At 32.9% G+C, this 14907-nt stretch overlaps 1 pseudogene; it reads right to left on the reverse strand.

Annotated features, from left to right (window-relative positions):
• LOC106069778 (protoporphyrinogen oxidase-like) overlaps positions 1-14907 on the reverse strand; it is a 16566-nt pseudogene continuing 1659 nt past the window's right edge.

Consider the following 14907-nt stretch of genomic DNA (forward strand, 5'->3'; position numbering starts at 1 on the left):
TCTCTCTCTCTCTCTCAAAAGTTTTTGAAAGAATACAAACTATACTTTGGGTAAAGGATGGGACAAGAGGAAGGGTGAGGTAGGGCAGAAAAAAATATTACAAATATTTCATTGCAATCTTTAGAATGACAAAATTGTGAACAATGGCACTCAATCCTGGTATTATGATTAGAACCACATGTGTGTAATAGTGAACAATGGCACTCAATCCTGGTATTATGATTAGAACCACATGTGTAATGTTTTTTTCCATACCTTTTATAACATTTATTACAAAATAGAAGTACTTCAACACACACAATGGATTCAGCAAGAACTTTACATACGCTCGTACATGTTAATGCTATCAGTGTGCCTTTAAAGATTCAACCACCTTTTTAGCATTATAGATGCAGTCATTGATGGCTGGCCCTCTATAGGAAGAGCCCACTAGGTGCAATGGAAGGTTACTCTCCTTGATTTTCTGTTCCACTTTCTCCACCCAAGAAACATGTCCAACTTTATACTGAGGCAAGCACTCCTGTAAACAAAGTAATAAAATCTATTAAAGATAATAATTAGTGCATGAAACACCTTCAACTTCATCTATCCCTTAGTCTACTGGAGCACCAAACATGATCTGTTAATCGTCATGACACAAATACTTGACATTAAATATGCACACTGTAGTATGGTGCTACCTAGACAACACTTTAAAGAAATTAAGTTCTACAAGTCATGACACAAATACTTGACATTAAATGTGCACACTGTAGTATGGTGCTACCCAGACAGCACTTTAAAGAAATTAAGTTCTACACAAATACTTGACATTAAATATGCACACTGTAGTATGGTGCTACCTAGACAGCACTTTAAAGAAATGAAGTTCTACAAGTCATGACACAAATACTTGACATTAAATATGCACACTGTAGTATGGCGCTACCTAGACAACACTTTAAAGAAATTAAGTTCTACAAGTCATGACACAAATACTTGACATTAAATATGCACACCGTAGTATGGCGCTACCTAGACAACACTTTAAAGAAATTAAGTTCTACAAGTCATGACACAAATACTTGACATTAAATATGCACACCGTAGTATGGTGCTACCCAGACAACACTTTAAAGAAATTAAGTTCTACACAAATACTTGACATTAAATATGCACACTGTAGTATGGTGCTACCCAGACAACACTTTAAAGAAATTAAGTTCTACAAGTCATGACACAAATACTTGACATTAAATATGCACACTGTAGTCTGGTGCTAAACAGACAGCACTTTAAAGAAATGAAGTTCTACAAGTCATGACACAAATACTTGACATTAAATATGCACACCGTAGTATGGTGCTACCCAGACAACACTTTAAAGAAATTAAGTTCTACACAAATACTTGACATTAAATATGCACACTGTAGTATGGTGCTACCCAGACAACACTTTAAAGAAATTAAGTTCTACAAGTCATGACACAAATACTTGACATTAAATATGCACACTGTAGTCTGGTGCTAAACAGACAGCACTTTAAAGAAATTAAGTTCTACACAAATACTTGACATTAAATATGCACACTGTAGTAACTGGTGTTACATTCATATGTTTATTTATGTTGAAGTTATGTTGTGTGTTTGTTTTGTTTTGATTTCTTCTAGTCCTCCCTTGGTCTAATGTTCACATGTTTTTCCCAAGTATGTTATTAATGTGTATCACAAGTCTTTTATTAGTTGTTCATCTTCTAGTTCATGTCAGTATAATGGAGGAGTTGTATCTTAAACATCAGTGCTGTCATTAAATCCTAATGGACCTCATTCACCAATCGTAAACAAACAACATTTAGTCACGTGATCTTATTGATAAAACAACGGAAAAAAAACTGTCACGTGACAACCATCATGAATTAAACATGAGATCGTAAATTATATAGAAGATATAGAGCCCTACGTGGCTAAATGTTGTTTGTTTACGATTGGTGAATGAGGTCCATTGATACTATAACAACTGGTACTCAGAAAACATGTCTCTTTCCAAGGTGGTACTGAAAAAGAAGGCCAAACCAGATCATAACAACACAGCACACACACACACAGACTCTAAGCCAGCATGGCACACCGGTACAAAAATACAACACTCAACGTAAAATACACAACACACACAATCCACAAGTTATAACACATTAGAGACAGCTAAACAGAAGGTTCAGCATTTAGAACGTGATAATGTTCAATGGTCTAAAAAGTCACAGAGTTTTGCATTCAACTACTTATTTGTTTGGCACTTGGTTGGACACAAAAACAGAGAAGAGTGCTATTTCAAATTTACATGTTCAACATTGAGCGTTAACGGTAAATGTTTTTTTGCGTTTATGTTTATTATTTTAATTCTTTCTCTCCTAATTGACAACAAAAACGTTGATTTGACCCCATTAAACTAAATCGATTTTGAGAGTTATAAACTTGAGCATTCCCCTATTCGATACCAAATATAACAAACAAACAAAATATGGAAGTTTAATCCTAACAGGGTAGTGAAATACAAATGAGCAAAATGAATAATTCTATCGAAACAAGGAAAATAATTACGGAGAGAAAGAGTTTAAAAGTTTCAAATTGAAGCCCAGACTTGCTTTCCATCCTTTCCAAGCCACAAACATGTCTATTTTATGTTTATTTTATGTTTATATGACACATTCAGTTTCATTTTATCTTTCATGTTAATATTTTTTGGCTATTATCTTTACAGCAAAGCCAAAACCTTTAGTGCTTAAACAGCATTGTCATATCTCCGAGAAATGGCAGAAAATAGAAATCAATAACAAGGACTACTTCTTACCTTCTGCAATGTTACATGGTATCTGATTGGATGAGATTTTATGCCCAATTGTTGAGCAGCTGCCTGAGAAGCCATCCATACAATGTCAGAACCAGAAGGCAGAGTTCCATCAGGAGACAGTAACTTATCATACCAAGATCCTCTGAGCATTACCTGCAGAAACCACCGGTAAGTAATTGAAACACACTTGAGTGTATAAAATCATGTTGGCATTAAGGAATTGTGAAAAGAGATGCTAAGAAAAATTTGAAACCACTACTCATACAACCCTCTACAAGTTTTATTTAGATTATCTATGAAAGAAAACTTACAGTAATACGAGTGCTTTCTGGACAGCCTTTTCTATTATGTTCTGGGTAGGTGCATGAATCATAGACTACACCCAGAATGGGTCCACTTTCAAATGATGGCAGAAGGTGACCAAAACCCTACAAGGCAAAAATATAATTCAAAACTTATAGTCATTCATTATAGGCTTACAATAGAACTTAATGTGGTGTACATTAAATGAAGATGACAAGTATAAAAAAAGGTGTACATCAGCATTTTTCAAACTGTAAACTGCACACCCCAAGATGTCATCTTGAAAGGCCCAACAAAAGAGGGAGAAAGGGGGGGGGGGGGGCAAAACCTATTAATATATTTTTTTTAAGAATTACATTTTTTTTTCTAGTTATCAATCTGTGTTTGAATATAACAAACGAATATTCATATTTGACTAGAGTAACACCTTTAGAAGAATCACTCAATTTAGACAGCCTTCAGAACAGAAGACTTAAAAGTAAAGTAGCAGTTATACAGACCTGCCTACCAAAAAAAGTCCAAATGCGTAACGCTGATGGTCAAAATGCGTATTTTGGCACCAGAATGCGTAACACTTACGCGAACCACTATTTTGTCATATATATATATATATATATATATATATATATAATATTAGATCTAGATGTCATGATTAGATCTACAATCTAAATCAATACGACAATAGAGATGATATCTAGACTAGATTTGGATCTATGTCTATATAATGAATATAATCTACTCTAGATCTGGGCTCAAGAGTGTTACCGATGCCTTGGATCCGCTACAAACGTAGGTCTACTCCAAACTTTCGTAGGCCTACCTTCATCCTTGATTGGCTTGATCTATTCTATACTATGACTAAGAATTTAATCTAGTCTAGATCTAGACTAGATGGTAGTAGATGTTATCGATCTAGATTTAGTCAATCTAAATCATACTGCAACTAAATTGGATCTAGATTGTAGAGTAATGTAGAGACTCATGACATTAAGTAATCATCAATCGTAATGTCTAGCTAGATCTATTCCTGTAAAACAAGTTATCTAGATTCTAGATCTATAATCCAGATCTAGACTAGATATCTACAATGTCACTCAATGTGTTTTGAATCGATAGCACTTCGATATTTCTTTTCTATACAAATGAATACGGGAATCAGGGATTCAACATAATTATTTTCTACTAATGAACTTACAAAAAAAAAAGTCACGTTGGTGTATCAGCTGACGGTACCAACCTGCCACTCCCTCACTCTCGCGTTCTTCAATTTCTAGACTAAATCTAATTGCTTTTAAGAACCAATCAACGTATAGATCTGGACACAATGTGTTCCCCCACCTTTTCTGTCCCCCCCCCCCCCCCCCCCCGGGCCAACAAAACGGCTTAGCGTGACCTCCGTGACCGCTCGTAAGCTAGTCAAGAGAGGGGGGAAAAAAGGATACGAAAAGCGTAACGCGACGGGTTCAATGCGTATTTGCGTACTGACGGTCATTTTTGGGAGATTTTGCGTAACGAATACGCATTTTGCGAAAAGGTAGGCAGGTCTGGTTATACCTAAAACACAGAACCATTATCTTCAAATACAAAAACAAAATCTAATAAAATACCTAAACACAAAGATAAAGACACATTCATTATTCCATATGCTACAACAAATTTGTACAAATGCTCCTTCTTCCCTATGCTATTAGGGCGTGGAATGGGTTGCCTGAGTCAGCTAGGTAAACCAATGACTAGGCAGAATTTAAGTCATTGGTTAACATTACCTAGGAACACACATAGGATGTAATCATCTTTTTTGAAGTAATGTCTGTATTTTATAAGATAAGATATTAATGAAGTATAATTTCCTTATTACTAATGTTTAAAAAATTACAATATTTTTAGTTAAAGACGTTATTTCATATTCCAACAAGAACCTTGTAAAATGAACGACCCTTTCATGAGAGGCATCTGTAACAATATTGTCTCAAAAATATTTGAAGACATTTAAAAATATCTACGCTAACATGTTTATTCACAACTTTCTTGTGTCAGAGTGGTTGATATTCTATTGTTGCACATTGTTATAATGACTTACTTAACAAAATATGATTTTATGACAATTACACCAACTACTGACATATTTCACTATATGTACCTCAAATGTCCATTGCGTAATAGTACTGGCCAGTGCTGTCTCTTTCTTTATTAGGTATACTTTGACCTATAACTTTATTTTACAATGATGAATAGTGCAGTCTGATTGCAAGAAAGTACTTCAATATAGGCCCATCCCTACACTTTTTACTGCAGACTTTTTTTTTACATTTGCTTTTCTTAAGATACAATAAGGTTTTGTAGATGCCAGGAAAAGAATTTCTGAAGCTCAGAACATGCTCCCTATTATCCTCTTGCTGAAGAGAAAAAGAACCTGCTGCCTTTCCAATACTATCCCCAAAAAGAACTTTTCTAGCTAACAAAGCACTTAAAAATTATCAAAAAGCACAAACGGTCTAACATTTAATATGTAAATTTGGATTCTAAACATATGATGCCAAATAAAACTGAAAAACAGTGTGGTAATTATTTCTATTCTAGTCTAATATATTCTTAGAACCTTCCCAGAATCCACTGGGGGAGCCTATGGGGTTGCCCCAATCCCTAGCTGGCTAAGGAGAGGCGTCAAAGAAGTTTTTTTTTATTTAGGGTGGTGCGCTGGTAAAAGTTTGAGAAACACTGGTATACATGGAATGAAGCAAAAAATCATCAATGAAATAAATCAGATTGAACCAATACAACAGTTTGTGCATTATTAAAGCATTAGGTCAATATGGAGACACGTTTATCCATCAATTTCTATTTTACCTTGACTGGCAAAACATTTTCCTTGTTCTCTTAATTGACCACCACTACATTGACAGAAGGAAGGGCAGATAAATCTTCTTTTAAATCTGTCATGCTCTTGGGAAGTGCAGCTGCTAAATATATTTGGATAAAAGAAAACATTGAAAATTCTGCTTTCTTTTTACACTAATCAAAAGTGTTTCTTCTCAATATTTACATAGTAACTTTAACTTATCAAATTAACAAAAATACATGAAGAATGTTGTATATATAAACATCTCTTATATTTTTATTTTATCATGTCCTAAATAGAACAATCAATAATTGGAATAGATATATTCAAATCAAATGCACAAGTGCTCTTTATAGATTTCTTCATGGCTTTCAATAAAATACAGCCAAGGACAGGGTAATTTAAATATCAGCCACTAACTACAATCATGGGTTCTAAATTTCCTAATTCTATGTTCCCAGTTTGTAAAAGTTAATTAACTCCAGTTCAATGTATATGGACCCCATGAGGTAGTGTACTTTCTTCGATTTTGTACTCTTAACATTAGTGACATAAGAAGCCTCTAAGACTCAGTTAAATTTACTAAATTTGCTGCTGCCATAGTCTGTCTAATTTTAGAAGATGAAATTCACTATCAAAGTTTGATACCAACTAAAGCACTGGCACCTTTTTTGAACTGAATCTCACAAAAACTAAATAAATCATATTCTTCAGAAGAAAAAAAAGATTGATACTTGAAAACAAGATAAACAATATACCAATACAACAAGTGAACTAATTCAGATATCTGGGTGTCATAGTAGACAACAGGCCAAAAAAAATTCAGTAGCTATTTTTCTTATACAAACAGCTTTAAACTAAAGAAGAACCTATTGGTTAATTTTTACTGTGCAACAATACAAAATCTGCCAACATATGCAATAACTTTTAGTCAAGGCAAAATGTCATCCAAGCTGTGGCCCTGCTTGGCCAGTCTTATAAAAAGAGCATAAAAAGCACAATCCTACCATATTTAATTAAGCTTTTGCAACAAAAATCTTAGAAGACAACCACCAATATCACTATATCACATAGCTGCGAACTGAATGGTACAATTTGTTTGTTCCTTATTCTGTCAGACTGTATCAGCACTACTAATTGACTAGGGAACCTGGAAAAGAATCCTTGTAATCACAACAACTTTCCAAAAAGGATCAATAAAGCAGTCTTTGTCTTACCTTTACTGTAGACAGCAGATAGAACAAGAGAAGCTTCAATAGAATCTGATGGGGTAGAGACCTAAGAATAAAACAGATAACTCAATGAGCCACAAAAATTAAAATAGTAGTAATAATAATAACCATAAATAGAGACAATACATTTTTGAGCTGATGATGTCATAAAAAGAATTAGAAAAGCCTCTGCAATCTCAAAATTCTCTCGGACTGGAAAAATGCTAAATTGACCATGAAAACAAAAATGCCAGTCTAAAAATCCTGTATAGGAAGCAATCTGTTTAATAGAAGTGAGACATATATCTAGAGCATAGATTGACTGGTTTTCACATATGCTGTCTGCAATGCATTGTGTGCATCTTCTGGAAAGATCATGTTTGTATCCAACAAAAATTCAATAAAGCAGTGTCTATGTATGACACATAGAAGACAATGTTGGCTCAGACATGTCGCGACATGCTAGATGGCAGAGTTCTCAAAATCATCCTTTATGCTGTGCAGACCTGAAGGACATCCACGACTAAAACAAGACTAAGCAGGACCTAAGAACTATGACTATGTGGGTCGAAATAGCCCATAATCAGGCAGCATGTAGACATCTGTACAAGGTGGTATGATCCTTGCAGAGACCAAAAGGGTTGAAATGACATTAGACAGGAATAAAGCTGAAATAAGAAAGATTCATTCCCATTTACTAAAAGTGACTATCCAGAATTTTCTTGTTTAATCACAGTAGAGTCTGACAAACTTAACTAGAATCAATCTTAACCAGTTATTTATTAGGGCACATCTATTGTCCAGCCAAAATGGGGCCATTATAAATCAAATTTTTTTAAAAATTCACTTACTATTATTTTACCATTTTGATTTGGCTTAAGAGAAGTGACCTTAGTGTCCAGCCTTATTTCACCTTCTTTTGCGTTCTGTATTGAGGCAGCCATAGCATCTGTCAATTGTTGAAGCCCTTTAGATAATGACCAGGAGGCCCACTTATCTTCAATAGCTCGCCTGACTAAGCCAGTGGCTTCAACTTTGGGATCTGAGGAAATAATAACTGAATTAGTAACTTCCACTTAAGTTGAGTGAAAATAAATACATAATGTTAATGAATTTAAATGTTATGTTCAAGTTTGGGACACCAAAGTGTTTTACTCTTCAATGTTGGATGTCAATAAACACTTTCCAAAATATTAATTTTTAGATGAAGACACATTAGAATATCAGGCATCTATGAGAAAAGTCTTTACCAAAAAGTCATCGAGTGTTTGTTCCTAAATTCAAAATTAGACTTTTAGCAATATTTTTATTCATGCTTAAAGTGCTGGGTCCATGGATTGTTTAACTCTTATGTCAATTCTGAAGAGTTCGGTCTTTTTGGTACATAACTCTACTTGAAAGTTATGATTTATTTGGGGAGGCTTCCAATTCGGCATTGAAGTTCAGTGTGTTTGGTTCCAATATTTACTCTAAAGTTACAGAGACATTTAGAAGTAAGATGTGAGGAAAGTTTGATCTGTTAAACATTCTATTAGATTTAGAAAAATCTCAAACTGAAATGAGCCTAAAAATTAATAGTCAGATTTAGAATTCCAGTAAAAAGAATCTTAAGAATATAGAAAAATAAAACAATCTGACAAAAGGGAAGATGCTACAAATTTTTAGGTAGCTTAGCAAACTCACACATTATAAACAAACTAGCTCAGAGGGTTAGAGTTTATATGTAAGTGTAAACAATATGAAAACACTTTGAGAAGACCAAAAGTTGCACATATTTAGATCATTTTAAGGTAATGTGAAATGTTTTTTTTTAGATATAAATGCGATAGAAAAATATGGCACAGCTCAAAAAAAAAACATTTTGCAGCTTTTCCACGGCAAGAGTGGGTTTTTTTAACAGTCAGATGCTTAACTTGAATGAATTTAAAAAAGTCAGTGAATTAGTTAACACTTTCAATTTTGTAAAAATTAAAACTAAAAATTGCAAAAGACAAAAGTTTACAGAGAGCTAGGCTACTTTCATTCATTGAGTCAAAAGTATTTAGACAGGGTTAGTAGCACTTTTCCATGACAAAATTTTAGGAGATTTTAGGAGGTTTTTATGGATGAAATGTGTGTATGTATGTGTGCATTAGAATTATACATATATATATTGTTATTCTTTATGTGATAAGCCTTGAACTGATGTAACAGAAGCTACATATCAAAATCACAGAGCCAATACTTCCTATTTACCTTTGAAACCAAAAACAGCTCCAGCTATTAAGGAGCCATATTTTTTCTCCATTTCATAAAGAGGTGGGAAACATGCCTGAACACTAAGCTTTCTGCAGTCACCTGCAAAAATACCTCTGCAAAGGGCATCTATAGCAATATCTGCAAACTAAAAAGATGTTTTCAAAAATATAGAAACAGAAAGTAGGATTCTTTACTACTTCTTATATCAAGCAGATCATTTTTTGTATATTATAGATCTAGTATTATTCCGCTACATTACATCCTTCTATATAAAACCTCCCTGACTCAAAAAAACAACAACAAGAATATACCTCTGGACCCAATCTTCGCCTTACAAAACTGTAAATAGACTCATCCTGTTCATTACTCCTTCTATGAAAAGGTTCCTTCCAAAGTGAGGTTATTAGAGGCTTGGTGAAAGGAGGCAGTTTTTTGAACATGCTCCACGCATCTAAGTGTAAAAATAAAATACGCTTTAAAATAGGCCAACAAAAATCAGTTCTCATTTCAAAAAGAATGTTGTAAAACATGGATACATTTATAATGACATGAAAAAAAAAAGTGCAAAACACTCATCAGTTTGAGTTCATGTTTCTTCTAATAAAGATAGATTTTTTTTTTATCAGTTTTAAAAATAAAAAGCTTCTTCAGTATATATATATATAAGTTTTTAATTAGCTAATGTCTTACTTTTTTGTAATGTCTAATGAAGCACAAGGCAAAAACTTACTGGTGGGTAAAGCGCATAGTTTCCCATCAACAAACAAATATCTATTTTTAGCTGCTTGGTTAGGCCAAGCTCTTCAGCCTTTAGAGTATACAAAACATATTTCAATTACAAAAGCATGAGGAAGATGGAATTATTCTTTATGTCTTCAAAGCTATCTTTTTTAAAAAATTGAACAATTATAATTAGCTAATAGCATAATATCGTTTTCATATATAAAAAAACAATTATTGAGCATCAGCTGCAAAAGGCGAAGGTGTGATATTTTAGTTTCATTAGCTGTATGTCTGATGAATGAAAACCAGAAGTAAAAATAATGTAAATATAGGTTACTCACTGATGTATTGTAACATGTCTGTTCAATCAGTGTCTCTAATTGCCAAAGATATAGTGTATTAGTAAGTCCATTGTGGACTTTTGACATTTTTTGAAGATATAGGCCTATCTAACCATGCCTAGTCATGCGGTTTGTGCGCTGGACTGTCATTCGGACTTATCTATGGTCGAGGGTTCAAATCCTGCCCGCTCCCATCCCCCGTCGTCCTGCAGGAGGTTTGGACTAGGAAGTAAACTCTGAAGGAACATCCGAAACATGTAAAACAAACAAACCATGTGTGAGATTTCAATCCTTTTTAAGTAGGTAAAATGAAAGTTAAATTGAGTAACTACACAAAACAATATTTTACTTTAAGATGCGATTATGGGAATTTTTTAATTGTTAAAGAGATATAATAAAAATTAATATTTAACTTTTTAAAAACTTATTCTTCTTTGAGCCGTTATGTTTGTTTGACACCTTTTGGACGTTCCTTTATAGATTAAAGATAATTACATCACAGCTTTAACCTCCAGCAGGATTGTAGGAGGTGGCAGTGCACAGGGTTCGAACCCGGGGCCATCAATACCATCGAATGACTGTCCAGAGCGCATACAACATAAACAGGCAGCCATCCATTCTTCATAAAAAAAAAATTTTTAAAGTAATTTTAAAACAAATACAGTGTTACATTTTGTAGGAATGTCTCAAGGAATTCTCTAAATTGAAAAATAAAGTCTAACCTTAGAAGCAATGAGGCGGTGAGATGGCTGAGTGTTAAAGTAATTGGCTTTCGAACTTGTGATCTTTAGGGTGCCTCTGAGTCCACCCAGCTCTAATGAGTGCTTAACATTAGACGGGGAAAAGTAAAGGCGGTCGATCGTTGCGTTGGCCACATAACACCCTAATTAACCGTGGGCCACAGAAACAGATGACCTTTACATCATCATTTGCCCTATAGACCGCATGGTCTGAAAGGGGGAACTTTACTCTTTTGTTTCCCCCACAAGCCATTGTCTTGATGCAACTATAGTTGAATAATGTCAGGGATGAATATGTGTATTTGTATGTAACCAAATTTTACTTATTTGTGTCCGTTGGAATGTACGAGCTACTGATCGTAAGTGTGTAAGTTTGCATGAGAACAGTTGCCAGTGTGTGATGAACTAGAACAGTGTTTCCCAAACTTTTGACCTATACGTACCCCTTTTATAATTTTTTTAATGCTGAGTACCCCTCGCCCCCCCCCCTCCCCCAAAGAATTAGTGGAATTGTTTCAATAACCTATATAATACTGAACAATTATTTTGCATACTGCACAATCCAGCAATCCATTTTCTAATTATAACTACATATTGGTTATTGATATTTTCCACTTATAAACCTAGGCACACACACACAAACACACTATTAAACTATATTTTTCAATCAAATCAATTTTTTAAAGTACATATTTCAAAACTAAACTCCAGAGTTAATCAACAAGTATGCTTTTCAATAACATTAGCTTTTATTTTTTGGGGCTGTGATAAAAGTGTGAAGGCTATAAGAATGTTCCATACTAAATTGCAACTGTTACACTTATTGATCAATAAAATAAAAAAAAATGTTTAAGAAAATAATTCAAAATGAACAATGAAAAAAAAACATTTCAATTTTCTCAGAGTGGGGGCCCTTGGTTTTAAACTTGCACTGTTACTGCAAATCAATCCCTTTGACTCACTTCCACAATGTTCATATCTGACACATGGAAATGTTTACTCAAGTCAAATTATGGTATCATCAGATACAGTTACTCAAAGAACACTAGCTTAACTACTACTCTGGTTCTGAAAAGCTTTAAGTTTACATCATTATGTGAAAGAATTGTCATCAATTTACCAACAAAAGTGTGTTTCTGCCAGCCTCACCCACTGGACGTAAACTTCTAGGACCATGTTCGAAAATAGCTCCATCAGGATAGGTGGTGGTATTAACCCATCCTCCTACTCGACTGCTGCCTTCAAGTAGAATTACCTACAATAACATAAAAAAACAATGTAATTATGTCATCAAACTATTTAAATTTAATAAATATAACTTAATAAATATCACTGCTAATTTGTTGGTTTAATACAGAATCACCCTACATAATATTATTAGTAAATATATAAGATCGATTTTTCAAGACACTAATGATATACAATCATTTACTCAATGAAAAAAAAAATGTTTGTACAAATCTCTCCATAATTAAATTATCTAAGAAAAATTCACTTTTTTGTCAATCTATAAATCTTAGGATGTTTCTTTTAATTATTACCTTTTTTCTTTGAATTAAATCTTTTTAAATTGCTTTAAATTTAAAATCAATTCCTATAATATAAAGATTATCAATCTAAGCAACCTACATTTAATTCAAACATACTAAAGTTACTGTGGGGGGAAATAAAACTAATTTAAAACAAAAAAAAAGTGAAATAAGAAAAAGAGTGTTACAAATAAAAACTAAATCAATATATTTGTACAAGTCAAAATTTAAGGCCATCTCTTTTAAGTTTCAAATTTAAGGTAATAGAAATAAATTTTATCCAATGAAAATAGTGTATGTTCAAAATTTGTTTAGATTTAAGGAAGATTATAGACATCTGGAGAAGCACACATTGCCATTCCCCAACATGTTACCAAATAATAAAATAAAGCTCCTAAACTGTCAACATATTGGTAAGAGAGATCAACACTTCAATGGTTTTTGTTTCCTAATCCTGTATTTGAAGTTAAATCTTTAAAAAAAAGTTGTTTTTTTTCAATAACTGGTTTGACCAAAACCCGCAATAGCAGCAAAGTCAGTATAAAAAGAGCTAAAAAAGCAGGAATTAATTTGCATGAAACAAAATATTTAGTTGTCAAAATGTTACTGAACCAACACATAGATAAACTTTTATAGCAGACATGACAATTTCTGATATGTAAAAAGAAGACAGACTCATGTAGAGTGTTATATGTAAAGTTGTAAACAACTTGTAAAGTATAAAAAGATGTAAAAAGTAATAACTAAACAAAAGGATTTTTTAAAATCACAAAACAAAACAATGTAAAAAGCATAGATGATATAAATACATCCCTTGATGAAGATCTCTTTCAAAACAATTAGCTCAGACAACTATACTGACCTTAGAAAATTGTGGCAAAGATCTCTGTATATACAATGCTGAGGCAAGACCACTAACACCTCCACCAATAACAACAGCTGTTGCCATGTTGCATTCAATATTATGCAATAATCATCTAGAAAAAATAATTACACCAATTGCTCTGATTAAAATAAAAAAAAACACCTATACAATTGATATTGAAAGATGTAAACAGGAAAGAGACAAATATTGAATATATTGGAACTAATTTTAATCTAAAAGTAGCTAGAGTTGTGCTGTTATCATTTAACTTGTGTATTTACAAAATTGTGTGAGAGCTTGCAATAAACTTAATGATCACAGTTATCTTATAAATTCCTTTTCTTTTCTTTTTATTCTTCATATTTATGTGCACTTCATCCCGATGTAGGCCTATCTTATTCTGCATTAACAAATAGTCTTCTTTATACTGACTATTCTTCTGCTTTTCAGTTATTTTGAAATATTAGATCAGGCTCTATTTATGATGATTCTTGGGCTAGTACTTTTTTTTACTTTTCACATCCTGCTCTGTCCTGTCCCCCCTTAACTCTTTCTCTCCGTAATTATCTACCACATTCTGGTGGAATCAACGCTGGTATCGTCAGTTAGGAGAGAAAGCGTTAAAACGAGAATTTTATAATCATCCAATTGCCAATAGCATAGTACAGGTGTTCTCAATTATGATTTTTGCAGGGGCCACCCAAGACCAATAGAAATATGTAATATTAAAGTGTAAGACTTGAATTTTTTCCCATTGGTAGTTACTTTATTTTATTGTTTAAGGATAGATGATGCAGAATCAGAATGATTTCTAACATTTTTATTGTTATAGAATTAAATCTTTTTAAATCATAGATTTTATTTCTATAGTAAAATTTGCACTCGTCGTGACATATATAAAAAGCATTTTCGTTTATATTTAATTGTTTCATTGTTTCACCATTGTTTAAAAGTCCATGTTATTAAAGTTAATATTTTTATTATGAAACATTCCAAAGAACGTTAAGAAAAGAAAATGACAATTTTTTAATGGTATGGTTTCACTTTGATAGTTATATTAAAATTGAAAAACCACAGTATGTTATTTGTAACTAAGTTCTATAAGCCAGATCTATGATAATGAAATATCAGTAACTTCATTTTGATAGAAGCTGCCGAACTTTAATGAAAATGATATACACTCTATTTTAGACAATTTAAACAAGGCGTTTCTTTTTAGGTAGGAAACCTGTTGAAACAACTACTACAATATGTGATATGTGCAAATTTGATAAAACTGGTTTATTTTTTA

This window comes from Biomphalaria glabrata, chromosome 11 (genome assembly GCF_947242115.1).
Source record: "Biomphalaria glabrata chromosome 11, xgBioGlab47.1, whole genome shotgun sequence".
In the NCBI taxonomy this organism is placed as follows: Eukaryota; Metazoa; Mollusca; class Gastropoda; family Planorbidae; genus Biomphalaria; species Biomphalaria glabrata.